This window comes from Hyla sarda, unplaced genomic scaffold (assembly GCF_029499605.1).
Source record: "Hyla sarda isolate aHylSar1 unplaced genomic scaffold, aHylSar1.hap1 scaffold_1146, whole genome shotgun sequence".
Taxonomy (NCBI): domain Eukaryota; kingdom Metazoa; phylum Chordata; class Amphibia; order Anura; family Hylidae; genus Hyla; species Hyla sarda.
The window spans coordinates 44,813-70,144 of record NW_026607767.1 but is presented as its reverse complement, the minus strand read 5'-3'; the positions used below and the strand labels follow the sequence as shown (position 1 = coordinate 70,144).

Genomic DNA, 25,332 nt, shown 5'->3' with positions numbered 1-25,332 from the left:
GAGAACCTGGAGAAGGGTGAGAAATGTAACTCTTTCTTTTTCAGGAAGCTCCATGCCGGCCACACGCCCCTGACTGAGCTACGAGATGAGACCGGACACATGAGGAGCGGCAAGGAGGAAGTGATGGGGGTCGTCCACGACTTCTACAGCAACCTCTACGCCCCCAAGTCATCCGACCCCGAAGCCGCCGAGAGGTTCCTGTCAGGTGTCACTAACGTTGTTGATCCCGCAGGTGCGGCGGCTATGGACGATCCCTTGACGGTGGGGGAGCTGCTCTCTGCCGCTAAATCCTTTAAGCCCGGCAGGACCCCGGGCAGTGACGGTCTCCCGGCCGAGCTCTACGTAGCGCTGGGTGACCTGATCTGTCCGGACCTGTTGGAGGTGTACGAGGAGATGGTGGTGGGGGGCAGAATGCCTCCGTCGTTGAGGGAAGGGATGATCACGATCTTGTATAAGCGGAAGGGGGAGAGATGTGACCTGAAAAACTGGCGTCCCATCTCTCTCCTGAACGTGGACTACAAGATCCTCGCCAAGGTGCTGGCCAACAGGCTGAAACCTGTCATGGGGCAGATCGTCCATCCGGACCAGACCTGCAGCATTCCTGGCCGCAGGATTGCCGACAGCCTTGCCCTTGTGAGAGACACGGTCCATTACATCCAGGACCGCGGGGGCCGCGCCGCCCTGGTCAGCTTAGATCAGGAGAAGGCGTTCGACCGTGTCTCCCACGCATTCATGGACAGGGTTTTGCGCAGGCTGGGTCTGGGGAAGATGTTTTGCTCTTTTGTTAACGTTATGTATTTTGACATTTACAGCACGGTGTTGGTGAACGGCTGGAAGACTGACCCCTTTCCTATTCTTTCAGGGGTTAGACAAGGCTGCCCTCTTTCACCTCTCCTTTTTGTTTGTGTTATAGAGCTCTTCGCTGAGACTATCCGGCAGAATGGAGAGATCAGAGGGATCACCGCACCAGGACCAGATCGCCACGAGGTCAAGTGCTCGCTCTACATGGACGACGTGACCGTCTTCTGCGCTGACCAGCGTTCGGTGACTGCACTCGTCCAGACCTGCGAGGACTTCGGCAGAGCTTCGGGGGCAAAAGTCAACTGCGGGAAGTCGGAGGCCATGCTCTTCGGGGAATGGCACCTGGCTTCTTCCGCCCCCTTCCCCTTTGCCGTTAAGCCGGACTTCATTCAAATTCTTGGAGTCTGGTTCGGGAAGGAAGGAGCGGCCCTTAAGTCTTGGCAAGACCGACTAGGAAGGATAAACTCAAAGATCGGACTGTGGAGCTCCAGAAAGCTCACGATGGAAGGCAAGGCACTTGTCCTGCGGAGTGAAGTTTTGCCTGTGCTCCAATATACCGCACAGGCCTGGCCTCCCCATACCACCGTTTGCAAGGCCATCACCCGGACAGTGTTTGGCTTCGTCTGGGGCAAAATGGACAGAGTAAAGAGGACCGTGATGTACAAGGAACCCCGCAAGGGTGGGAAGGGAATACCCGACATCCCCGCTCTGCTGAGGGCCTCCTTTGCATGTGTCACGGTGCAGCGGACTCTTGTAGAAAAGACTGGCTCAGCGGGCAGGTCCATGTCTCGCTTGCTTCTCATGCCCCTCTGGAGACAGCTGGGCTGGGACAAGTGGGACAGCTCCATCCCTTACAACTGGAACACTCCCTGGTTCTATGGGGATGTTGTCCGGTTTGTGAGGGAGCACCAGCTGGAAGGACTGAAACCAGACCTATGGAAGCCAAAGACAATCCACAAGCTCATCCGAGCTAAGGACTCGACCGAGCTGGTTCCGGGACTCCCCGCAGCCACTGCAGAGACAGTTTGGAACAATGTGGCCTCAAAGCGGCTTACCAATGGACACAAGGACTTGTCGTGGATGGCCGTCATGGGAGGTCTCTCTCTCAGGTCATTCATGCATGCCCGCAACCTGTGCAAGACCCGGTACTGTCCCCCGTTGCCCCTACGTGGAGGAAACATCTTTCCACGTGTTTTGGCAGTGCCCCTTTGCACAGGGTCTGTTGGACGCCCTAGAACAGGAACTCAGAGACTCAGTGCCCAGGAGCTGCCTATCGTACCATTCGGTGCTTTACGGCCTGTTCCCTGGGACCCACGACGTGGAGGCCATCCAGGAGGCCTGGCGCCTTATGAACTGTTTTAAGGACGCAGTGTGGCTTGCCAGGAACCGCCTCGTGATCAACAGGGAAAACATGTCCGTCCGGGACTGCCGCAGGTTCATCAAGAACCTGCTTAGAGACTATTCCATCTTGGACAGCTCGGCCGTTGATGAGGAAGAAGAGGAGTGAAGACCCCTCTCCTTCTCCCATGTCTCCCTGAAGATACAGCCCAACAGTTTGGCCCTGTGATCCGCCCCCTCCCTACCCCCACATAGTCGCCCACACCCCTACCCCGATCACAGATTGTATTATTTGGTTTTTGTTTGATCTCTTGTGCTTTTCTATTGCAGGATGGAGCTGAATGTTAGAGTAGCATGGTGTGCGATGTATAGCTTAGGGAACCTTTGCTGTGTATTGTACTATCATGCTTTGTGTGACTGTAATTTATTGTACGACTTGTAATGACTGAACGGAAAATAAAGCTCTTTCAATCAAAAAATCTGTTCTTATCAGTTTAATATCTGATACGTCCCCTATCTGGGGACCATATATAAAATGGATTTTTGAGAACGGGGGCCGATTTCGAAGCTTGCTTCCGTCGCCCTATGCATTGACCCGATATGGCAGTATCTTCGGGTACAGTGCACCACCCCCTTACAGGGTTAAAAAGAAAGATTCCTACTTTCATTGCTACCTGCTTGCTGGCTAGCCAGCTAGCCAGCCCTGTGGGCCTTGCTGCTGCTGCTGCAGCCAAAAAACAAAAGGTGGTGCTGCTGCTGCTTCTGCTGCTTCTGCTTCTGCTTGTGTCTGGCCGCTGTTGGAGCGTCCAGGCACAGGACTTCTGCTGCTGCTGACTAAATGGCCTCCTTAATTGGATCATTTGAGTAGCCAGCACACCTGTGCAGGTAGGGCATGACATGATAGGCAGCTGCCTTGATAGCGGGTGGGTGCTGAATGTTCCTAATTGACAAAATAAGATTAATGCTTATGAAGAAATATAAAATCTCATCCCTTCCCCAATATCGCGCCACACCCCTACCCCTTAATTCCCTGGTTGAACTTGATGGACATATGTCTTTTTTCGACCGTACTAACTATGTAACTATGTATCATAACATGGGGGGGGGGGGTCTCCTGGCTGTTCACACAGGTGTGTCATTGCTGTACATTGACCATGCATTGCTTCTGTGGTATTGCAAAGGCAAAGACAAATGCTTCCAGCCATCCATTGCACTAATGGATTGGTCATCAGCTGGCTGTCTATGTCCCGCATCAATATAGACCAAAGTACAGAGGGTTAGGCTATGCTATTGTGCACCTACCTGATGCATCAGAAGGTGCGAGGCCCTTGCTAAATTCTGTGCACAGACTTTGAGATCTATGCTTTAGACTGTATCTAAACCTGCTCCAACATGGACTGACATTCTGGCCTACTTTCAGCCGATGCGACTTGTCTGTCGCTGAACAGTCGCTTTTTATGTATTCAGCACCTATGTATAATGTTGTAAAAATGCTCTAGAAGCTAAAGTCGCAGAAATGTCACACATATTTGGCCTGCAACTTTCTGTGCGACAAATTCAGACAGGAAAAATCAGTATAAATCCTTAGAAAATTATCCCCCAGTGTCTCCATCTGCTGGCGGTATTGAATAAGCATTGCTGCACTGATGGGGTATGCATTAGACGAAAAAAAAGAAGAAAAAGAAGAATAATACGCCCAGAAAAGAGGCGAAAAGGAGAAAAACGTAAAAAAACGTGAAAAAAAAGTAAGAGGAAGAGAAGGGAAAAAAAGGTGGAAATGGGTTTAAAAGTGATTTCGGCGGAGAAATATATATATATATATATATATATATATATATATATATATATATACGCGCACACACACACATATATATAAACGTATTCTCCGTTGAGATATTGCAGCCGCTGCTGTGTCCAGGCCCAGGAGCCTTAGCACTGTGCTGTGATGTCACTCAATACCACTGACATCACTAGGTGTAAACAACATCTCTCCTTTGCTGTGTATGTGACTATGGAGCTGTTTGGTGATGTCGTCTATTATGGCCTTCATAGAAGCAACAGGAGATTGTTGCATCCATCTAGAACCCTCAGAACTACAGTGCTATGATGTCACTCACTTCCACAGGCCTTGCAGAGTGTAAACAACAACAACCCAGCTTTGTTGTGTATGTAACCATAGGGATTTGTGATGTCACCTAGAACCTTCACAGCAGCGACAGCTTTATGAGGAGCATCAGCACTGCTCTGCCTGAGCAGAACCATCACCGCCATAGGTTGTCAAATAACCCGGATTTAACCCACACAGGTAAGTCCAATGGGGTGCAGGCATGTCCTCTATGCTTACAGCTTCCCGTGGGTGTTGGTTTGATACCGTTTGGGGACAGCCAAGGAGGCATCTGCAGGCAACAAAGGTAGGTGTGTGCTTGTGTGTGTGTTTCCTATGCAGATCCTAAGCCCAGTGTCACATGCAAGTAGGAGGAGTAAGAAGGGTTCCTGGCAAATCCGGGTTATGGATTGCATTTAAAAAGGCCCCGTGGGAGTGCAATGGGCCCCTGTCTTGCTGCTTAGCAATAATGGTATGGGTTTAGGTTCTGCTGTGTGTACTGGTGGTTGACTGCCCCCCAGCCCAGAGTGTGCATGGAAAATTGTCTGGCAGCCTCCCTGACAGCAAGCAGTGATAGTGCCCATGAAGGGCACCTTGTTGGGCCCGCCCCTTTCACGGTTATCGCTTCTCGGCCTTTTGGCTAAGATCAAGTGTCTTGCCCTAAGGTATTCGGGTACCCCTCTCCTCGGCCTTGTGGGATCGCCCAGGTTTATTGCCTGGGCTTCACCCACCTGCTGCTATTGGGGAGAGGGCTTAGTCCCAGGATAACGGGAAGGTGATCATCGGAGGACGGGTCTGCCGGAGAGGATGGCTAATGCGCCGAACGCTCCTAATACAGTACGGCTGTTTATCGAGGAGGAAAAGAGGAGTGCCTACGGGATTTTGCATGTCCAGCAGAAGGTCGTGGAAGGAGTGCTGAGGATGCCGCATGCTTCCATCTTCTGTGTCCAGGTCTTTCCCAGCCAAGGATTCTTTGACGTGACCTTCTACAACCTGGATGATCTCCGTACCTGTCTCTACCGGAGTAAGGAGAATGCTTCTCACCCTGACCTACAAGGGATCCGATTCATTTCCTGCGAGGCTCGGCCTAAGAAAGTTCCAGTGGTAGTGCATATGTACAACCCTTTTGTGCGGGATGAGGAGATCCAGACCTTTCTAAGAAGGTATTGTGTGTCTGTTTCTGGTGCGGAGAGGAAAAATAACATCCTGGGGACTTTCACAGGCATGAGACGTTTTTGGGTGGAGTTTAGGCCTGCCCCCGAGGGTGGTGCTGAAGGTTTTTGTCACCCCCCGCAGAACTTTGCGATAGGGAACAACAGGGGGTTTCTGCACTACCCGGGGATGCCAAGTTTTTGCCGGGACTGTTTTTGCTTTGGTCATACCAGAGAGAACTGTACAACCGGGCAGGTTTGCAGGAACTGCCACAAGCCTGATCACCGCACTGCAGACTGTCCCGAGAAACGCAAGTGTCATTTCTGTGGTTCTTCGGATCACCTGGCTAGGAGTTGCCCCACTTACCAGTCCGGGGCACCCCGATCATATGCAATGGCTCTTCGAGGTGGGACAGTTCCTGAGGACTCCAATGCTGCCAGGGCAGGCGATGCAGAGGTTAGCGTGCTGACAAGTGAAGCAGAGTCTGCCCCTGTTTTTCCTTCCATTTCTAGGTCTGTTCCGGATGCTTTGGTGGCAGAGGGGGAGAAGGCGGAGTCTGTTTCGGGGGCATCTGTTTCGGAGGCCTCTGATCCGCCAGAGGAGATGACTGTGGACAAAGAATCCTTGAAGAGAAAGATGCCGGTGGAAGAATCGGAGGATGACTGTCCGACTCCTCAGAGTCAAAGGATTGAGGACTTTCCTAGCCCGGGAAGGGAGGAGGCAGGTGGAGGGTCGTCATGTCAGATTGATTCTGACTCCTCTTTATCCTCCCTGGGCACAGGTTATTTGGAGGAATGTTCAGTCAAAAAATTGACAAAGACTCTTAAGTTTAAGGAAGGGGAGGCAAAAAATAAGGGTAGAGGTCGGGGAAAGGCTAGGCCTCCTTTTGATAATGCTTGATTTTGTATTTCCTTTTTTTCCTTCAAATGTTTGAATGAGTTTAACAATTGGTTCTCTAAATGTCCGCAGTATTAGATCTTTAGAAAGGAGATCCGCCATTTTTGATTTACTTTCTAGATATTCTTTTGATGTTCTAGGTCTCCAGGAGTGCTGCTTGGATGGGGAGCCAAATATCTCCTGGCCTTATGGGCAATCGGTATGGTCTGGTTCAATGGAACGTAATTCGGGGGTGGGGATTTTGTTCAAAAGTAATGAGTTTGTTGTTAAAAAAGTTGTCCATATTGTTCCGGGTAGGGTATTATTAGTGCATTTTATTTTCAGGGGTTTCACATATAAAGTAATTAATGTTTATGCTCCAACTGGGAGGAAGGAAAGAGGGGAGGTGTTTGAGAAATTATATTTCTTTTTGAGTGGGAGGGATGATGTGTTCCTTATAGGGGATTTCAATTGTATAATAACAGAGGGGGATAGGAGTAGTACTACGGTGGGTGGTGGGTCTGGTTTAGACAGTACTAGTAAGCAGCTTAAAGAGATTGTAAATTTATTTGGGTTAAAGGATTCCTTTGTTGCCCATAATGATGGTACTATCGGTTATACATATTTTTCTAACAATACAAGTTCGCGTATTGATTTCATTTTTGTCTCAAAACTAATGTCTGTTTCTAATTTCAGACGGAGGAGGTTACCGTTCACGGATCATGCCTGGATTGAGTGTGTGGTAAAAGGTGGTGGTCTAAGTGAGTATGGAAAGGGTGTTTGGAAGTTGAATGTGTCTTTATTGGATAATGAATGTGTATTACAAGAATATAGGGAGCGTTTTGATGGATGGGTGTTGAGGAAGGATGCATTTTATAGTGTGGTTGAGTGGTGGGAGTGGGTGAAGTTAGAGACTAAAAGGTTTTTTATTAAAAAAGGGTGTGAGAAAGGGAGGAAAGATAGAGAAGAGTATGAGAGATGGCAAAGAAGGTTAGAGTATTTGTATGAATTGAGGCGTTTGGGGATGAGTGTTGAGAAGGAGATTGAGGAAGCTCGTGGAAGTGTGAATGAGTGTCTGGAGAGGAATGGAAGGAAGATTATTGCACAGGCTAGGGTTGAAGTGAAAGAGAAGGATGAGAAATGTAGCAAATTTTTCTTTAAAAAGGCATTCAGTAAAAAAACTGAGATGATGAGTGTTTTTACGAATGATGGGGTAGAGGTCTTTGGTAAGGATGAGGTGTTAGAGGAAGTGTGGAAGTTTTATTCTGATTTATTCACGGAGAAGGAGCGGGACGTGACTCTAGAGGAGGAATGTTTGGGATATGTGGATAAGCGTTTGGATGAAATTGATGGGTTCTTTATGGAAGAGGATGTGAGGAAGAGTGAGGTGGAGGATGCTGTGAATGGGATGAAGAAAGGAAAGGTGGCAGGGAGTGATGGTTTGCCTGTGGAATTTTATCTTGTGTTTTGGGATATGTTAGGGGATTATGTATGGGAGGTGTGTAAGGAAGTACTTAGGAGAGGGAAGTTATCTAAAAGTATGAGTGAGAGTGTGACTGTGTTATTGTTTAAAAAAGGGGATAAGAGGGATCTTAAAAATTGGAGGCCTATAGCGCTCTTGAATTGTGATTACAAAATTATTGCTAAAGTTATTGCGAATAGGTTAAAGGATGTGATTGATTGTATGGTAGGTGAGGAGCAAATGTGTACAGTGCCTGATCGTAGGATTTCTGAATGTCTGTTAGGTCTGAGGGATGTATTGTGGGACTGTAAAACTAGGAAGCAAGGTGTGGCTGTTGTTACGGTGGATTTTGAAAAAGCGTATGATAGGGTGGTGCATGATTTATTGTTTAGGGTTTTGAGGAGGATGAATGTGCCGGACAGAATGGTGAAGTGGATTGAATGTTTGTATAGGGACATTTATAGTAAGATTCAGGTCAATGGTTTTCTGAGTAGGGAAGTGAGTATAAAATCTGGAGTGCGGCAGGGGTGTCCCCTGTCGCCAATTCTTTTTATTTGTATGATTGAGCCTTTGTTGGGGATGATTAGGAGAGATAAGGTGATGCGGGGTATAGAAATACCTGGTAGTCATGGGAAGGATATGCGAGTGATTGGTTACATGGATGATGTTACTGTTGTATGTAAGTCAATGGCAGGGGTAAGGCGTGCTAAGTTATTGATTGAGTGTTTCTGTTTAATGAGTGGGTTTAAGCTTAATGTTGGGAAGAGTGGTTGTAAATTTTTTGAGGGGTGGGGAGAGAGTGGGTTGTGCGAGTGGCCTGTGAGAGAGGGGGGTGTGGAAGTGCTTGGGGTGGTGTTTGATAATGATTTGTATGGGAAAGAAAGTTGGGAGAGGGTTTTGGGGAGGGTGGGGAATAAAATAAACTTCTGGTCTTTAAGGACTTTATCGATTGAGGGAAGGATTCTGGTTATTAAAGCTGTTATAATTCCTATTTTGCTTTATGTTAATTATGTGTTTCCTCCACCGGATAGGTGTCTGGCAAGAATTATCAGGCAGATCTTTGTTTTCTTATGGAATTCAAGGATGGAGAAATTGAGTCGTGGGAAGGTGGTGAAAAGCAGAATGCATGGTGGGAAAGGAATGATGAATGTGGAAGTGTTCCTGGCTGTGAAGTATGTCAGTTTTTGTCTCGCTGTAAGTAAGAAGGAATGTGTGTTTGGGTGCATGGTAAGGTATTTGGCTGGTAATGTGTTGTTGAAATATAAGCTAATGGAAAGGGACTTAAGGGTACCTGTAAGTTTTGAGGTTCCTTGGTTCTATCAGAGAATAGGGCGGTGTGTCAGGAAAAATAATCTGGAATGTGTGACTGAATGGAATGATAGTAAGAAGGTGATGAAAGTGTTGGAGCAGAGAGAAACAGTGGAATGTGTGGGAGGTCTGTCTGAGAAGGATTGTAAGGTAGTGTGGAAAAATGTCAGTCACAAGGAACTGACAAATAAACAAAAGGACTTGTCTTGGATGTTAGCTCATGGGTGTCTGCCAACAAGGGAATTTCAGAGGAGAAGGAGATTGGTAGACAGTGAAGTGTGTCCCAGGGATGGTTGCGGTGGATGTGAGAATTATGTACATGTGTTTTGGGAGTGTGGTTATGCGAAGTCTGTGTGGAGAAAAATGTCTGGTCTAATTAAAAATCTTACTGGAATTGAAATCTTATCCTTTAATATGATGATGTTTGGTTTGTGTGCAGTGGAGAGAGAGAAGGCAAGAGTGTTATGGTTCATAGTAAATTGTGTAAAAGAGGTTCTGTGGGATGTAAGGAATATTAGGATTTTCAATCAAACTGAAGTAAGTGTGAAGGAATGTCTGGGCATGATCCGTGGTAAAATTTACCTTTACGTATTATGTGATAGGAAAAACTATGGTTCTGATGATGCAGAGGGGATCTGGAAACACAAAAAATGGAAGTACTGGTTATGATTGTATTCTTATTTGTCTTTCTTTTTCTTTTCTTACAGATTATATCCTGATATGAAGGGACAGTTGGAGGGACAGAATCCGCTGCAATTTATTTTTTCTGAGGGAAAGTCATGAAGGGAAAGCTTTTTGTTATATGTACATGTAAAGACATGCTTCCTGTATATATTGTATATGTCAAATATGTGTTATTCATGTGTTTTCAGATGAATATGTAATTTTTTGAATGATTTACTTGGTTATGTATTGTATATTTCCTTTTCAATAAAAAAAAAAAAAAAAAAATCTGTTCTTATCAGGCAGGGGAGATACCATGATCGCTACGGTCTGAAGAACTCCAAGCATTGTGGTAGAGATTTTGCGTAGTACGATTGCAGTACTTTTCGTTCTTATTAGAACCGCATTTCTCTAGAGCATACCACCTGAAGATCGTCTCCTGCCTGCCTCGGAACATCTGAAGAAGGAGAAGATCTTGAAGACTGCAGCTCCGGAAGAAGCCGACGAAGAACCTGGAAGAAGGGAATCGGCGGTGAATTCCGGAACAGCGGCGAAGAGGAAGGCGGCGCAGAATCTTTTCGAAGAAACTCGCTGCCTCTGGAGAAGGATTTGCATAGCTCCTCCCACCGGGACCGGATCTGCATAGCTCCTCCCACCCGGGAAAGAAGACTTTGCGAAGCCTCTCTCCACAAGCAAGCAAGGAAGCGGAAAAGAGCCTGCTGGAAGAAGCCATGGCCTCAACCAGCAAGTCCACCCAGGAGGCTGCAGGGCAAGGCCTGGAGGTCCAGCCCCAACCACAGCAAGCTTCAACCTCCACCACGGCAAGGCAGAAGGGCGGCAGAATTCCTAACCTGGAAGCTCCAACCCTGGAGCCCTGGATGAGGCAGACTGTTGCCTTGAAGCTCAAGCCCGTGGACGGAAGGGTGCCGGACATGTCCCACGACGTGTTCTGCAAGAAGATGCTGGCGGATCAAGGCTTCCCCACGGCTGACACCCTGGGAATAGCAACCTTCTTTTCGGGAATCTTCTACATCACCTTTGCCACCATTGGGACCTGTAGAAGATACTGGGAGGTGGTGAAAGCGGCGAGTCCCGAATCCCCTTTCTCTCGCTTTGTGGGCAACTGCCTTATTCAAAGAGAGGAGAGGCGGGTGACGGTCTCAATGCGGAACCCACACACCCCAGGCACGGACATCTCGACCTTCCTGAAGCGCTTCTGCACCGTGGTGAGGGAGCCCACCCGCATCCTGAACTCACTCGGATACTGGACCTGCAAGTGGTCTGTGGTCGTCAGACTCAACAAGAACCCTGCTTCTCCAGACGGACTACAGCACCTGCCAACGACATTTTCCTTGGGCAACTCCACAGGACTTATCTTCTACCCGGACATGCCGCAGACCTGCAGGAGATGTGGCAAGATGGGCCACGAGGGCAAGGACTGTACGGAGGATGCCTGCAGGTATTGCCGTGTGACAGGTCACACGACCAAGGACTGCCCCAAGAGCAAGACCTGCAACCTCTGCGGACTGGCAGCCCACAGCTACAAGGACTGCCCCCAGAGGGAGAGAACATGGGCATCTGTGGCAGCGAGAGCACCGAAGCCAGCCCCAGCTCCGGAGCCAACACCACGGATGGCCAAGCCGACCAAGGAGGGTAAGAAGGCGAAAGCCACCACCCCTGCCCCGTCCCGCCCCTCCCCTGCCCCTCCCGCCCCATCCCCTGCCCCTCCCGCCCCATCTCCTGCCCCATCCCGCCCCACCCCTGCCCCATCCCGTCCCACCCCTGCCCCATCCCGTCCCACCCCTGCCCCTCCTGCCCCATCCCGTCCCACCCCTGCCCCTCCTGCCCCATCCCGTCCCACCCCCGCCCCTCCTGCCCCATCCCGCCCCACCCCTGCCCCCCGTACCCCACCCCGGCCCACCCCTGCCCCCCGTACCCCACCCCGGCCCACCCCTGCCCCCCGTACCCCACCCCGGCCCACCCCTGCCCCGTCCTCCCCTGCCCGGCCCACCCCTGCCCCGTCCTCCCCTGCCCGGCCCACCCCTGCCCCGTCCTCCCCTGCCCGGGCACTCTCTCCTGCCCCCCGCCCCACCCAGCCTCCTTTCTCTCCTGGCCCAGCAGCACCTAACCCCCCTCCAGCTGCTGGTGCCCGCCCTTCGGAGGACTTTCCTGTGCTTCCTCCCCCAGGTACCATACAGAGGAAGAGGAAAGGAAGGGACAACGTATCAGAAGAGTCCCACAAAAGAAAGATAATCGAGACCTGCGAGACCCCTCAAGCTTCAGATGAGGAGGAGGAGATGGAGCAGGTCTGCGAGAGCCTTGAAGCTTCAGAAGGAGAGGAGGTGATGGAGCAGGCCCAAGTGGAGCAGGCCCAAGTGGAGCAGGTCCAAGCAGAGCCAGTCCAAGCTCAATCTATGGAGGAGCTGCTGCAGGACCCAGAGGTTAAGAAAATCCTGGACACTCCGTCCAACACGGTCTACGACGAGTTCTTGGAAGGGCGCTACGAGAAGCCACAGGAGCCGACAGGCGCCAGAGAAGAGGACCCGTCCGACCAGACTGGTAACTAGTATCAGAACTAACCTCTCTTTTTATTCCCATGGCTGATCTCAACATCTTCTGCATTAATGTGAGGAGTATTAGAGCTTGGTTTAGATTTCAGACTGTTCTTACGTTCTTAGATTCCCAGAGGTGTGATGTTTACATGTTGCAGGAATGTGCTTTGTCTGCTTCTAGGTCTTACAACCATCTGGCCAGGCAGTGGCCTCACGGCCCTTCCTACTGGTCTGGTGGGGGCGACAATAGGTCTGCGGGGGTGGCCATCCTGATCAGGGGAGGTAACTTTGCACTTGATTCCGTCCGGGAGCTCGTCTGTGGCAGACTTCTTGTCGCAGACGGTTCCTGGGCGGGTGAGCCCGTGCGGCTCATCAACGTGTATGCCTCCCCTGAGAGGGATGTCCGACTGGAGGTTCTCCAGGCCCTGCGGGCTGAACTCGCCACCACTAGAGCAGTAGTGTTGGGTGGTGACTTCAACTGCCCCATTGAGGTGGACGGGCGCAGTTCTGGCACATCCGCCAACCTGGACGTGACGTCTAAACTGCTGATTGAGATGGTGACGGAGGCATCCTTGCAGGACGTTGTCGGGTCCATCGGGAACGGCTCCGTAAACTATACGTGGAGCCGCCCCGATGGCTCGCTCCGTTCTCGGATAGACTTCATCTTCACTTCGAGAGCAGTCAGAAAGGTGTCGTACTCTATGGTCCCCTGCTTCTTCTCTGACCACAGGGCCATTCGATTCCGGGGGACTCTGGGCCATGGATTCCCACCTGGCCCGGGCTCCTGGAAGTTGAATTGTGCCCTGTTGGAGCAGAGGGAGGTCATGGAGGAACTTAGGGATGCTTACCTTGTATGGCGAAATGACAAATGTCTGTTCAAGTGCATCAGCGATTGGTGGGAATATGTTAAAGTCGAATTCCGTTGTTTCTTTCAGGCAAAAGGCAGACAACAGGCGTGTGCGAAGAAGTGGGACTTGAGGAAACTGCAGCGCGAGCTGCGGTCCCTGCAGGACCTGCTCCAATGTGGCTGGGACGTCAGGGAGGAGCTGGAGGAGACCAAAAAGAGCTTGAAAAGGCACTTTGAGGAGGAATCCAAGCGAATCGTCTTTCGTTCCAAGGTGGAGAACCTGGAGAAGGGTGAGAAATGTAACTCTTTCTTTTTCAGGAAGCTCCATGCCGGCCACACGCCCCTGACTGAGCTACGAGATGAGACCGGACACATGAGGAGCGGCAAGGAGGAAGTGATGGGGGTCGTCCACGACTTCTACAGCAACCTCTACGCCCCCAAGTCATCCGACCCCGAAGCCGCCGAGAGGTTCCTGTCAGGTGTCACTAACGTTGTTGATCCCGCAGGTGCGGCGGCTATGGACGATCCCTTGACGGTGGGGGAGCTGCTCTCTGCCGCTAAATCCTTTAAGCCCGGCAGGACCCCGGGCAGTGACGGTCTCCCGGCCGAGCTCTACGTAGCGCTGGGTGACCTGATCTGTCCGGACCTGTTGGAGGTGTACGAGGAGATGGTGGTGGGGGGCAGAATGCCTCCGTCGTTGAGGGAAGGGATGATCACGATCTTGTATAAGCGGAAGGGGGAGAGATGTGACCTGAAAAACTGGCGTCCCATCTCTCTCCTGAACGTGGACTACAAGACCCTCGCCAAGGTGCTGGCCAACAGGCTGAAACCTGTCATGGGGCAGATCGTCCATCCGGACCAGACCTGCAGCATTCCTGGCCGCAGGATTGCCGACAGCCTTGCCCTTGTGAGAGACACGGTCCATTACATCCAGGACCGCGGGGGCCGCGCCGCCCTGGTCAGCTTAGATCAGGAGAAGGCGTTCGACCGTGTCTCCCACGCATTCATGGACAGGGTTTTGCGCAGGCTGGGTCTGGGGAAGATGTTTTGCTCTTTTGTTAACGTTATGTATTTTGACATTTACAGCACGGTGTTGGTGAACGGCTGGAAGACTGACCCCTTTCCTATTCTTTCAGGGGTTAGACAAGGCTGCCCTCTTTCACCTCTCCTTTTTGTTTGTGTTATAGAGCTCTTCGCTGAGACTATCCGGCAGAATGGAGAGATCAGAGGGATCACCGCACCAGGACCAGATCGCCACGAGGTCAAGTGCTCGCTCTACATGGACGACGTGACCGTCTTCTGCGCTGACCAGCGTTCGGTGACTGCACTCGTCCAGACCTGCGAGGACTTCGGCAGAGCTTCGGGGGCAAAAGTCAACTGCGGGAAGTCGGAGGCCATGCTCTTCGGGGAATGGCACCTGGCTTCTTCCGCCCCCTTCCCCTTTACTATTAAGCCGGACTTCATTCAAATTCTTGGAGTCTGGTTCGGGAAGGAAGGAGCGGCCCTTAAGTCTTGGCAAGACCGACTAGGAAGGATAAACTCGAAGATCGGACTGTGGAGCTCCAGAAAGCTCACGATGGAAGGCAAGGCACTTGTCCTGCGGAGTGAAGTTTTGCCTGTGCTCCAATATACCGCACAGGCCTGGCCTCCCCATACCACCGTTTGCAAGGCCATCACCCGGACAGTGTTTGGCTTCGTCTGGGGCAAAATGGACAGAGTCAAGAGGACCGTGATGTACAAGGAACCCCGCAAGGGTGGGAAGGGAATACCCGACATCCCCGCTCTGCTGAGGGCCTCCTTTGCATGTGTCACGGTGCAGCGGACTCTTGTAGAAAAGACTGGCTCAGCGGGCAGGTCCATGTCTCGCTTGCTTCTCATGCCCCTCTGGAGACAGCTGGGCTGGGACAAGTGGGACAGCTCCATCCCTTACAATTGGAACACTCCCTGGTTCTATGGGGATGTTGTCCGGTTTGTGAGGGAGCACCAGCTGGAAGGACTGAAACCCGACCTATGGAAGCCGAAGACAATCCACAAGCTCATCCGAGCTAAGGACTTGACCGAGCTGGTTCCGGGACTCCCCGCAGCCACTGCAGAGACAGTTTGGAACAATGTGGCCTCAAAGCGGCTTACCAATGGACACAAGGACTTGTCGTGGATGGCCGTCATGGGAGGTCTCTCTCTCAGGTCATTCATGCATGCCCGCAACCTGTGCAAGACCCGGTACTGCCCCCGTTGCCCCTACGTGGAGGAAACATCTTTCCACGTGTTTTGGCAGTGCCCCTTTGCACAGGGTCTGTTGGACGCCCTAGAACATGAACTCAGAGACTCAGTGCCCAGGAGCTGCCTATCGTACCATTCGGTGCTTTACGGCCTGTTCCCTGGGACCCACGACGTGGAGGCCATCCAGGAGGCCTGGCGCCTTATGAACTGTTTTAAGGACGCAGTGTGGCTTGCCAGGAACCGCCTCGTGATCAACAGGGAAAACATGTCCGTCCGGGACTGCCGCAGGTTCATCAAGAACCTGCTTAGAGACTATTCCATCTTGGACAGCTCGGCCGTTGATGAGGAAGAAGAGGAGTGAAGACCCCTCTCCTTCTCCCATGTCTCCCTGAAGATACAGCCCAACAGTTTGGCCCTGTGATCCGCCCCCTCCCTACCCCCACATAGTCGCCCACACCCCTACCCCGATCACAGATTGTATTAATTGGTTTTTGTTTGATCTCTTGTGCCCTTCTATTGCAGGATTGAGCTGAATGTTAGAGTAGCATGGTGTGCGATGTATAGCTTAGGGAACCTTTGCTGTGTATTGTACTATCATGCTTTGTGTGACTGTAATTTATTGTACGACTTGTAATGACTGAACGGAAAATAAAGCTCTTTCAATCAAAAATCTGTTCTTATCAGTTTAATATCTGATACGTCCCCTATCTGGGGACCATATATTAAATGGATTTTTGAGAACGGGGGCCGATTTCGAAGCTTGCTTCCGTCGCCCTATGCATTGACCCGATATGGCAGTATCTTCGGGTACAGTGCACCACCCCCTTACAGGGTTAAAAAGAAAGATTCCTACTTTCATTGCTACCTGCTTGCTGGCTAGCCAGCTAGCCAGCCCTGTGGGCCTTGCTGCTGCTGCTGCAGCCAAAAAACAAAAGGTGGTGCTGCTGCTGCTTCTGCTGCTTCTGCTTCTGCTTGTGTCTGGCCGCTGTTGGAGCGTCCAGGCACAGGACTTCTGCTGCTGCTGACTAAATGGCCTCCTTAATTGGATCATTTGAGTAGCCAGCACACCTGTGCAGGTAGGGCATGACATGATAGGCAGCTGCCTTGATAGCGGGTGGGTGCTGAATGTTCCTAATTGACAAAATAAGATTAATGCTTATGAAGAAATATAAAATCTCATCCCTTCCCCAATATCGCGCCACACCCCTACCCCTTAATTCCCTGGTTGAACTTGATGGACATATGTCTTTTTTCGACCGTACTAACTATGTAACTATGTATCATAACATGGGGGGGGGGGGTCTCCTGGCTGTTCACACAGGTGTGTCATTGCTGTACATTGACCATGCATTGCTTCTGTGGTATTGCAAAGGCAAAGACAAATGCTTCCAGCCATCCATTGCACTAATGGATTGGTCATCAGCTGGCTGTCTATGTCCCGCATCAATATAGACCAAAGTACAGAGGGTTAGGCTATGCTATTGTGCACCTACCTGATGCATCAGAAGGTGCGAGGCCCTTGCTAAATTCTGTGCACAGACTTTGAGATCTATGCTTTAGACTGTATCTAAACCTGCTCCAACATGGACTGACATTCTGGCCTACTTTCAGCCGATGCGACTTGTCTGTCGCTGAACAGTCGCTTTTTATGTATTCAGCACCTATGTATAATGTTGTAAAAATGCTCTAGAAGCTAAAGTCGCAGAAATGTCACACATATTTGTCCTGCAACTTTCTGTGCGACAAATTCAGACAGGAAAAATCAGTATAAATCCTTAGAAAATTATCCCCCAGTGTCTCCATCTGCTGGCGGTATTGAATAAGCATTGCTGCACTGATGGGGTATGCATTAGACGAAAAAAAAGAAGAAAAAGAAGAATAATACGCCCAGAAAAGAGGCGAAAAGGAGAAAAACGTAAAAAAACGTGAAAAAAAAGTAAGAGGAAGAGAAGGGAAAAAAAGGTGGAAATGGGTTTAAAAGTGATTTCGGCGGAGAAATATATATATATATATATATATATATATATATATATATACGCGCACACACACACATATATATATAAACGTATTCTCCGTTGAGATATTGCAGCTGCTGCTGTGTCCAGGCCCAGGAGCCTTAGCACTGTGCTGTGATGTCACTCAATACCACTGACATCACTAGGTGTAAACAACATCTCTCCTTTGCTGTGTATGTGACTATGGAGCTGTTTGGTGATGTCGTCTATTATGGCCTTCATAGAAGCAACAGGAGATTGTTGCATCCATCTAGAACCCTCAGAACTACAGTGCTATGATGTCACTCACTTCCACAGGCCTTGCAGAGTGTAAACAACAACAACCCAGCTTTGTTGTGTATGTAACCATAGGGATTTGTGATGTCACCTAGAACCTTCACAGCAGCGACAGCTTTATGAGGAGCATCAGCACTGCTCTGCCTGAGCAGAACCATCACCGCCATAGGTTGTCAAATAACCCGGATTTAACCCACACAGGTAAGTCCAATGGGGTGCAGGCATGTCCTCTATGCTTACAGCTTCCCGTGGGTGTTGGTTTGATACCGTTTGGGGACAGCCAAGGAGGCATCTGCAGGCAACAAAGGTAGGTGTGTGCTTGTGTGTGTGTTTCCTATGCAGATCCTAAGCCCAGTGTCACATGCAAGTAGGAGGAGTAAGAAGGGTTCCTGGCAAATCCGGGTTATGGATTGCATTTAAAAAGGCCCCGTGGGAGTGCAATGGGCCCCTGTCTTGCTGCTTAGCAATAATGGTATGGGTTTAGGTTCTGCTGTGTGTACTGGTGGTTGACTGCCCCCCAGCCCAGAGTGTGCATGGAAAATTGTCTGGCAGCCTCCCTGACAGCAAGCAGTGATAGTGCCCATGAAGGGCACCTTGTTGGGCCCGCCCCTTTCACGGTTATCGCTTCTCGGCCTTTTGGCTAAGATCAAGTGTAGTATCTGTTCTTATCAGTTTAATATCTGATACGTCCCCTATCTGGGGACCATATATAAAATGGATTTTTGAGAACGGGGGCCGATTTCGAAGCTTGCTTCCGTCGCCCTATGCATTGACCCGATATGGCAGTATCTTCGGGTACAGTGCACCACCCCCTTACAGGGTTAAAAAGAAAGATTCCTACTTTCATTGCTACCTGCTTGCTGGCTAGCCAGCTAGCCAGCCCTGTGGGCCTTGCTGCTGCTGCTGCAGCCAAAAAACAAAAGGTGGTGCTGCTGCTGCTTCTGCTGCTTCTGCTTCTGCTTGTGTCTGGCCGCTGTTGGAGCGTCCAGGCACAGGACTTCTGCTGCTGCTGACTAAATGGCCTCCTTAATTGGATCATTTGAGTAGCCAGCACACCTGTGCAGGTAGGGCATGACATGATAGGCAGCTGCCTTGATAGCGGGTGAGTGCTGAATGTTCCTAATTGACAAAATAAGATTAATGCTTATGAAGAAATATAAAATCTCATCCCTTCCCCAATATCGCGCCACACCCCTACCCCTTAATTCCCTGGTTGAACTTGATGGACATATGTCTTTTTTCGACCGTACTAACTATGTAACTATGTATCATAACATGGGGGGGGGGGGGTCTCCTGGCTGTTCACACAGGTGTGTCATTGCTGTACATTGACCATGCATTGCTTCTGTGGTATTGCAAAGGCAAAGACAAATGCTTCCAGCCATCCATTGCACTAATGGATTGGTCATCAGCTGGCTGTCTATGTCCCGCATCAATATAGACCAAAGTACAGAGGGTTAGGCTATGCTATTGTGCACCTACCTGATGCATCAGAAGGTGCGAGGCCCTTGCTAAATTCTGTGCACAGACTTTGAGATCTATGCTTTAGACTGTATCTAAACCTGCTCCAACATGGACTGACATTCTGGCCTACTTTCAGCCGATGCGACTTGTCTGTCGCTGAACAGTCGCTTTTTATGTATTCAGCACCTATGTATAATGTTGTAAAAATGCTCTAGAAGCTAAAGTCGCAGAAATGTCACACATATTTGGCCTGCAACTTTCTGTGCGACAAATTCAGACAGGAAAAATCTGTATAAATCCTTAGAAAATTATCCCCCAGTGTCTCCATCTGCTGGCGGTATTGAATAAGCATTGCTGCACTGATGGGGTATGCATTAGACGAAAAAAAAGAAGAAAAAGAAGAATAATACGCCCAGAAAAGAGGGGAAAAGGAGAAAAACGTAAAAAAACGTGAAAAAAAAGTAAGAGGAAGAGAAGGGAAAAAAAGGTGGAAATGGGTTTAAAAGTGATTTCGGCGGAGATATATATATATATATATATATATATATATATATATATATATATATACGCGCACACACACACATATATATAAACGTATTCTCCGTTGAGATATTGCAGCCGCTGCTGTGTCCAGGCCCAGGAGCCTTAGCACTGTGCTGTGATGTCACTCAATACCACTGACATCACTAGGTGTAAACAACATCTCTCCTTTGCTGTGTATGTGACTATGGAGCTGTTTGGTGATGTCGTCTATTATGGCCTTCATAGAAGCAACAGGAGATTGTTGCATCCATCCAGAACCCTCAGAACTACAGTGCTATGATGTCACTCACTTCCACAGGCCTTGCAGAGTGTAAACAACAACAACCCAGCTTTGTTGTGTATGTAACCATAGGGATTTGTGATGTCACCTAGAACCTTCACAGCAGCGACAGCTTTATGAGGAGCATCAGCACTGCTCTGCCTGAGCAGAACCATCACCGCCATAGGTTGTCAAATAACCCGGATTTAACCCACACAGGTAAGTCCAATGGGGTGCAGGCATGTCCTCTATGCTTACAGCTTCCCGTGGGTGTTGGTTTGATACCGTTTGGGGACAGCCAAGGAGGCATCTGCAGGCAACAAAGGTAGGTGTGTGCTTGTGTGTGTGTTTCCTATGCAGATCCTAAGCCCAGTGTCACATGCAAGTAGGAGGAGTAAGAAGGGTTCCTGGCAAATCCGGGTTATGGATTGCATTTAAAAAGGCCCCGTGGGAGTGCAATGGGCCCCTGTCTTGCTGCTTAGCAATAATGGTATGGGTTTAGGTTCTGCTGTGTGTACTGGTGGTTGACTGCCCCCCAGCCCAGAGTGTGCATGGAAAATTGTCTGGCAGCCTCCCTGACAGCAAGCAGTGATAGTGCCCATGAAGGGCACCTTGTTGGGCCCGCCCCTTTCACGGTTATCGCTTCTCGGCCTTTTGGCTCCGATCAAGTGTAAACTTGGTCTGGGTCAGGGGTGCGGGTGTTCTGCTGAGCAGGAATCCGGAGTGGTGATCTTACTGTGGAATCGACAGACAAGAGAAGAACAATGGCTGGAAAGGAATACCTCCCTGCGATTGAGAAGACTGTACGTTTTGTGGTGGAAACTTCTGACCGGGGTAAGAATCGGATTGAGTACATTGGACATGAACTTGTGGAGAAATTGGGTGGTTTTGGCATGGATAGTTTGTTCTGTGTGCAAGAGAATAGGAAGCAAGGAATATATGATGTGTCCTTCATCTATGAAGCTGATTGCCAGAACTTCTATGAATGTTTGAAAAGAAATGCCAATAACCCTGTCTTGGAAAATGTAAAGTTTTTTCCTCTGTTTGAGATGGGAGTGAAGACTCTGTTTGTACATATGTACAATCCATTCTTAGACCCGGATATGATTAAGAACTTTCTAAGTATCTACTGTGAAAGTGTCCAAGGGGGAGTTAAGCAAACTAGTAGTTTGGGTGTGTTTAATGGCACATGGAAGTTCTTTGTAAAACTGAAGCTGGATCCTGGGAGCATTGGTGGAGTGAAACACCCACCGGCCAATTTTTCAATCGCCGGAAACCGGGGTTATGTCTATTATTATGGCCAGCCATTGTTTTGCCGTGATTGTTTGCTGTTTGGACATGTTAAAGAGGCTTGTCCAGGTAATAAGAAGTGCCGAAATTGTAAAATGCCAGGGCATGAAGCGGGAGCTTGTCCACAGCCCAGAACTTGTGATCTTTGTGGCCTTGTTGGACATGTGTATAGAAATTGTCCGGAGGTGGCTAAAAGGGAGAAGGAGAAAGAGGCCAGAAAAGATTTGGCAATTAAAAAAAGGGAAAAGGCAAAGGCAGACATGGCAGAAAAGAGTGTGATTGCTATTATTGAGAAAGCAACGGTGGTGGAAGAGAAGGTGCAGGAGGAGATTGAAGAGGAGATGGAGGAGGAGGTGAGAATTGAAGAGGTGCCTAGTCCTCAGGTGTCTGGCACTCAAAAAGTTGAATGGTCGAATTCAGAAGAGGAAAGTGCTAAAGAGAGAGAGGAAGATCTTTTTCGTCCCCCACGGAAGGCGGCGAGAGGTGCCAGTGGTGAAAAGATGGAGCAGACGGTGGTGGAGACGAGTAATCGTTTTGCCGCAATATCTGAGGGTGAAATGGATAAATGCATTGGAGAAGAAACTTCTCCCTCGACACTGAGCCGTAAAGTTCATTAACTCTCTTCTAGGTTTTTTCTTCCTATGGGTTGTTATTTGATTTGATATGTCTTTTTCGGTTAGTTTGTCAAATGTTAGAGTCTTTAAAAATAAGAATAGAAGAGCGGCCATTCTGGAGGAATTGGCAGGAACTAATAATGACATAATTTGTCTACAGGAATGTGGATTGGATTTTCCTCCAAAAAAGGAGGAGTGGAGATATGGACCAGCAGTGTGGTCTTGCTCTAATGTAAATAGAAATGATGGAGTTGGGGTTTTGTTTAGGAATAATAAGTTTAAAGTTTGTAGTCAAATGGTGTTAAGGGAAGGAAGGTGTGTGTTGGTGGAGGTTGGGTTACATGGGTTTAAGTTTAAGTTAATTAATGTTTATGCACCTGTGAATAAGGAGGAGAGGGTGGGTTTGTTTGAAATAATTAAGGGGTTTTTGTCTGGGAAGGAACCAGTGTTGTTAGTAGGTGATTTCAACTGTGAGATTGGGAGGGATGCGGATGTTTCTGGAAATATGCTTAAGAGTATGGTGAGTGATTTCAAGTTAAGAGATGTGGTTGAAGTGTGTGGTGTGAATCCTGTGTTAGCAACATATCATGCTGAGAGTGGAAGGAGTGAGTCAAGATTAGATATGTGTTTTGTGTCCAAAATGATAGGATGTATGTGGTATAAGCAAGAGAGAGTGATTTATTCTGATCATGAGCGTGTGAGTTGTGGTTTGGTGTTGGATGAGATTTGCATAAGTGGGAGGGGTTACTGGAAGCTTAATGTGAAACTGTTGGATGAAAAGGAGGTATATGATAGGTATATTAAGAAGTATAAGTTATGGTGTGAGAAGAAAAAAGAATTTTTGGATTTATTGTGTTGGTGGGAGTGGGTTAAAGAAAGAACTAAGGTTTTTTTCAAGAGGGAAGGTTATAAAAGGAAAGCTAGGGAAAGAAAGAAGTATGAATGGCTGAATAAAAGGTTGGGGTTTCTCATTAAGTTGAAAAAGAAGGGATGGAGAGTGGATGGTAAGATTGATGCTGTGAAAAGAGATATAAAGGATTGGTTGAATGAAAGAGGAAAAGAGTTAATGTACCGAGCAAAAGTGGACAAATTGGAGAAGGATGAAAAGTGTTCAAGATATTTTTTTTAAGAAAGTGATTGGGAGAAAGGATGATTTAGTGAGTGTGTATGATAAGGATGGTGGTTTGGTGAGAGGCAAAGCTGTACTGAATGTGGTGAAAGAGTTTTATGAGGACTTATATGCAGTCAAACAGTGTGATAGGGGTTTGGCTGAGGAAGTGCTGGAAGTGATTGATAAGAAGGTAGATTGTAATGAGTATGAGAGTTTAATGAGAGAGATTGGAATGGAAGAGATTAAAAGGACGGTTGATAGTATGGCTAAAAATAAGACTCCTGGAGAGGATGGGTTGCCGGCTGAGTTTTATGTGAAATTGTGGGATGTACTGAAGGATGATATGGAGAGTATCTTTAAGTATATGTGGGCTAATGGAAGATTGGTGGAAAGTATGAAGAGTGGGATAGTGGTTTTGATTTATAAGAAAGGGGATGTGAATGATGTAAGGAATTGGAGGCCGATAACTTTGTTGAATGTGGATTATAAAATATTTGCAAAGCTGATTACAAATAGAATGAGGGACGTGATAGAGCAAGTGATTGGGGAGGAGCAAGTGTGTGGTGTGCCAGGAAGAAGAATTAGTGAGAATTTGTGTTTGTTGAGAGATATATTGTGGGATGGTATGTGTAGAAAGCAGGTGGTTCGTGTGTTGTCAATTGATTTTGAAAAAGCTTTTGACCGTTTGTCGCATGGGTTTTTGTTTAAGGTGCTAGTTAAAATGGGGTTTCCAGGTGATTTTGTGAATATTGTGAGAATGTTGTATAAGGAAGTGTATAGTAAGATTCTGATTAATGGATGGATGACTGAGGAGATTAAAGTATGTTCAGGGGTGAGACAGGGATGTCCCTTGTCACCTATTGCTTTTATTTGTGCTATGGAACCATTATTAGAATTATTGCGTAAGGATAAATGTGTGAGAGGTGTGAGAGTTCCGGGGGGTCGTGGTAAAGAGGTTAAAGTGTTGGCTTATATGGATGATGTATGTGTGGTAAGTGAATCTGTTGCGGCTGTAAGAAGATCCAAGTTATTGGTAAGTCTGTTTTGTGGTGCGTCTGGTTTTAAGGTCAATTGGGGAAAGAGTGAATATAAATGTTTTGGTGGTGTGACTCAGAGTGAGGATGTTGGTATGGAAGGGGTGGAAGGGCCTATTCAGGTGTTGGGGGTGAAGATGGATGAACGGTTGGATGGTAGAAATAGTTGGGAGGATGTGGGGAAGAGAGTGCAAAAGAAATTGAATTTTTGGAGGTTGAGAGAGTTGTCAATGGTTGGTAAGGTTATGATAGTGAAGAGTGTGATTTTGCCAATACTGTTATATGTTGCTGTTGTGTTTCCGCCAAGTTATATGGTTTTGCGAAAGGTGAAAAGAATGTTATTTGTGTTTTTGTGGGGTACAAAGATGGAAAGAGTTAAGAGAGAGATTGTAATGAAAGATGGTAAAAATGGAGGAATGGACTTTCCGAATGTTGATGTGTATCTGGGTGTGAATATTGTTTTTGCTTTGAAAAGAATGATGGGAGGTGAAAAGAGTTGTGCATGTATGGTGAGATATTTGGGTGGCAGTGTGTTATGTAAATTGGGTTGGTTGGAAAGAGATTTGAGAGTGCCTTATGCTTTTGTGTGTCCTAGTTGGTATGTATATGTGGTGAAATTTTTGGAGAATTATAGGTTGATTGGTGTGGGTCCAGAAGTGTTTGTGAGTAAAAAGAGTATGATTGGGTACATTAAAAAAGACGAAGTTGAATGTTCAATTAATATGGTGAGAGCTGTAGATGTGGGGAGAGTGTGGAAGAGTATAATGACTGTTGGAGTAACAAATAGACAACGTGAGATAGTATGGCAGAGTTTGCATGGTGCGTTACCGGTAAGAGAATTTCAAAGAAATAGAGGGATTGGAAGGTATGAGAAGTGTCCAAGAGATGAGTGTGATGGGATTGAGAGTGTGATGCATGTATTTTGGAATTGTGAAATGGCGCAAGGTGTGTGGAAAGGGATGAGATTGCTGTTTAAAGAATTGACTGGTATAAGGTATATGTCGTATGATGTGGTTATGTTTGGACTTAGTATGGTAGGGAGAGATAAGGAAAGGGTTTTTTTTGTGTTGCTTGCCATTATTAAAGAAGTACTTTGGGATGTTAGGAATTTATGTGTATTCAAAAGAAATAACGTGTCGGTGGAGGGTTGTATTAAGATGATTCTAGATAGGTTATATGTTGTTTATTTGTGTGATAGGAAGAATTTGGGGGATAAGGATGCTGAGGGGATATGGAAGTTTTTGAAATGGAGATATCTTGTAAGTTTGTAATTGGTGATGGTATTTATGTTTGTTTGAAATTGAAAATAAAAAGAAAGACCTAATGATGAGTTGGACTTTACTTCAGAAAGTCTAAGTGACGAAGTATGGAGTTGGATTTTGATGTTTTAATGTCCAAACCTG

At 47.9% G+C, this 25,332-nt stretch overlaps 1 non-coding gene and 2 pseudogenes across 1 annotated transcript; all 3 read left to right on the top strand.

Annotated features, from left to right (window-relative positions):
• Positions 1-2,597: 2,597 nt before the first annotated feature.
• Positions 2,598-2,771, top strand: LOC130301998 (U2 spliceosomal RNA; annotated as a pseudogene).
• A 13,202-nt stretch (positions 2,772-15,973) lies between these two features.
• LOC130301996 (U2 spliceosomal RNA) lies at positions 15,974-16,146 on the top strand (annotated as a pseudogene).
• A 2,088-nt stretch (positions 16,147-18,234) lies between these two features.
• On the top strand, positions 18,235-18,425 carry LOC130301995 (U2 spliceosomal RNA). The gene has a single exon (XR_008852327.1). It is a non-coding gene; the product is annotated as a U2 spliceosomal RNA (small nuclear RNA).
• Positions 18,426-25,332: the final 6,907 nt, after the last annotated feature.